General features: G+C 42.7%; 1 pseudogene; it reads left to right on the top strand.

Moving 5' to 3' along the window:
- The first annotated feature begins 2023 nt into the window (after nt 1-2023).
- Nucleotides 2024-3232, top strand: LOC101284014 (adaptin ear-binding coat-associated protein 1-like; annotated as a pseudogene).
- The last annotated feature ends 414 nt before the right edge of the window (nt 3233-3646 follow it).

Genomic DNA, 3646 nt, shown 5'->3' with positions numbered 1-3646 from the left:
AAAACTGAATTTCCAATATTATTGTATTAATATGTAGGAAAATTCTCTTTAACAAGCTGTGGTCATGTTTTCTCATTCTGTTAACCTAAGTGTTCCTTTTCTTTTTAAATTAACTTTAGGGCTTCCCTGGTGGCGCAGTGGTTGAGAGTCCGCCTGCCGATGCAGGGGACACGGGTTCGTGCCCCGGTCCGGGAAGATCCCACATGCCGCGGAGCGGCTGGGCCCGTGAGCCATGGCCGCTAAGCCTGCGCGTCCGGAGCCTGTGATCCGCAACGGGAGAGGCCACAACAGTGAGAGGCCCACGTACCGCAAAAAAAAAAAAAGAAAACTGAATTTCCAATATCATTGTATTAATATGTGGGAAAATTCTCTTTAACAAGCTGTGGTCATGTTTTATCATTCTGTTAACCTAAGTGCTCCTTTTCTTTTTAAATTAACTTTAGGGCTTCCCTGGTGGCGCAGTGGTTAAGAATCCGTCTGCCAATGCAGGGGACATGGGTTCGAGCCCTGGTCCGGGAAGATCCCTCATGTTGCGAAGCAACTAAACCCGTGCACCACAACTACTGAGCCTGCGCTCTAGAGCCTGCGAGCCACAACTACTGAGCCCGCGCACCACAACTACTGAAGCCCACGTGCCTAGAGCTCATGCTCCACAACAAGGGAAGCCACCGCAATAAGAAGCCCACGCAACGCAACAAATAGTAGCCCCCAATCGCCCCAACTAGAGGAAGCCCGCGCGCAGTAACGAAGACCCAACACAGCCAAAAATAAAATAAATAAGATAGATTTTAAAAATAATAATAATGATAAATTAACTTTTAAAAATGTACACACGTTAAATGGAGTATAATCTATAAAAGTATTGAATCATTATGTTGTACACTTGAAACTAATATTGTAAGTGGACTATACTTCAATAAGTAAATAAATAAAATAGCATATGTTAGAAATAATAAAATAAAATAATATTTATATACAGTAAAATCCATTCTCCTTTGGGGGTCAAGTCTATGAGTGTTTAATGCATACAGCTTATCCTTTGTTTGTTTGTTTTTTTACAAAGGAGTATCAAGATGGGTTTAAAGTAATTTTTCTTAGATACTGTTTACTGGGGCTTTGGAAAACAAAGTTTGACTTCACAACTTAGTAGGCAGGTTGAGTTCATGAAAGTGCAGTTCCACCTATTGGTCCTTCCTCAACTGTTTAAGTAGGTACTGATTGCCTGCCAGGATGGCCAGTCCTGGGCTGACCCTTTCCACGAAGATCAGAAGGATCGCTCCTGACAAAACAGGACTGGCTTTTACTCTCTATAGGAAATTGACAAGCTGTTGCTGCAGATGAAGGATCCAGCCAAGAATCTTTCAAAACCAGGTGCTCCTGGCTGCCAAGTACAAAGGTGACCGAAAACTCCAGAGGAGGGTCTGCCATATCTGAGCTACCTTGTCTTCTAGAAAGTGTCAAGATTTGATGGCATAAGCATTGAGGGAGAGTGAATACTTGTCCCCTCACTTCTCCAAGAAAGACAGGGAACATTGAACCAGTAATAATATAGTTTTCAAATACATTAAATCAGCTAAATTAACTGTTTAACCATAAGCCCACCATTCCATTCCATTTGCTCTGACATTACGCAAAAAAAAAAAAAAAATCAAAATTGTCATTGTTAGAAAAAAAGCCTAGAAATACCTACCTAGTGGTAGACCAGCCACTACCTTGCCCACCCCTTTCACCCCTTCCCACTCCAGTTGTTTTGACCTTTCTACTTCAATGGGTGACTTCACAAAAATGGGATGCTAGGCCTCACCAAGATGGTGACCTTGACGGCCAGCCTCTCTGGGTGGGTAGGATTTAGCATCTCCTACAAGCCTCCAGGTGATGCTAATGTTGTTGGTCAGGGGACCATACTTGGAGAATCACTGCTCTAAATCTAACTAATAATTTATAGGAAATATGAAAGGTAGAGTAACCTATTAACACCATGAGGATGCATTAAAAAAACAGACTCAGAGAAATTGTTCCTTCAACAAATAAATTATAAGGAAAAAGCAAGCAAAAAAGAATCTAGGGATTAAAGGAAACAATAGGCATGGAGAGCAGGGCCAAGACAGTGGCCCAAAGTACAAGCCTTGTCCTGCGCATGAAGCTGGATGTCAATGTCTACCAGATTCTGCCCCAGGCCTCCAATGGTGGCTACAGGCTGGAATTCAGGTCAGTCTGCTTAGACTGTTCACTTTAAAAGGAAAGACTGCCTATATCAACTCGAGTATAAAATATCGGGGGAACTCTTTGCTCAGGCACCAGTAGAACAATATCCTGGCTGAGGAGACAGTGACAGATTCCAGGTTCTATTTTGCAATCTAGCTCCAGGATGACACTGTACATAGTGCTTTCATGGGCATTTGCTTCACAGATCAGGGTGATGTCTTTGACTTTAATATCCCTTTGCAAAAATCACTTCAGGTGGGTAAAGCAGGTATCTGAGATATCCTAAGAATCTCAGGAAATGGCTGCTCATCCCAAGTTGAATCTGGGCTTCAAGGAAGGACAGATCATCAAGTTAAATGATGGGAACGTTAGGACCAAATATGACGTTTCCCAGGACTACAGGGATTGGAGGCCTAAGTTTACTCCCAACCCCACCTAGAAGCAAAGTCACTATTCTCCCTCCATCCTCCAAGACCGACATCAGCAATCATGTCGCCCCACCACCCATCCAAATCTAACCATGGAAGCAGTGATGCAGATTTCCCTTTAGGGTGGGATTCTCCTGCTGCTGTCATGACACCAGCTCCAGTCATTGAGTAATGATTTGGGGAGACCTTGGCACTGCACCCAGCTCTGTTCCAAACCTGGCACCCCAGCCATCCAACTGAGTCTAAGTCTGAAATAGCACTGGCAGGACATCAAGGACATACTTGAAGAATAAAAATGTCCTTGAGAAGATAGGGAAGAAAACCCCATCTTTGAGGAAGAAAATGAAGAAAGAGGAGGAGGTGCGGAAGGTAGACCTGGTAAAAGAAACTTTTTTCTAAAGAATTACAAGAATGATGTATGGGTTTGGGGATGATTAGAATCCTTTTACTAAGCCAGTGGATATTCTTGAAGACTTTGTCATAGAGTTCATCACTGAAATGCGTCAAGGAAACATCAATTGGAAGACAAGGTCAAGTACAAATTGAAGATATCTTTTTTTTTTTAATATTTATTTAGGCTGCTCCGGGTCTTAGTTGAGGCATGTGCGATCCTCGTTGCCACGTGTGGGACCTTTAGTTGTGGCCTGCAGACTCTTAGTTGCAGCATGTGGACTCTTAGTTGCGGCATGCATGCGGGATCTAGATCCCTGACCAGGGATTGAATCCAGGCGCCCTGCATTGGGAGCAGCAGAGTCTTACCCACTGGACCACGAGGGAAGTCCCAGATATCTTCTTCATTTGAAAGGATCCCAGGAAGTTTGCTGAGGTTTAAGTCTTGCTTACTATGAATGAAGAACTGAAGCTTCTTTTATAATTTTAAATTTCTGAAGCTTCATTATTTTCTGGGGCAACCATAAATAGTAACAATGTTTTTCTACAGTAAGGTCCTGATACCTAACCATGTAAATAAAAGATAAAGAAACACAAGATTTTCATGTCTTTGATTTTTGAGT

Source organism: Orcinus orca, chromosome 13 (genome assembly GCF_937001465.1).
Source record: "Orcinus orca chromosome 13, mOrcOrc1.1, whole genome shotgun sequence".
In the NCBI taxonomy this organism is placed as follows: Eukaryota; Metazoa; Chordata; class Mammalia; order Artiodactyla; family Delphinidae; genus Orcinus; species Orcinus orca.
Note: the sequence above shows the minus strand (reverse complement) of the source record. Positions and strands in the feature narration are given on the sequence as shown.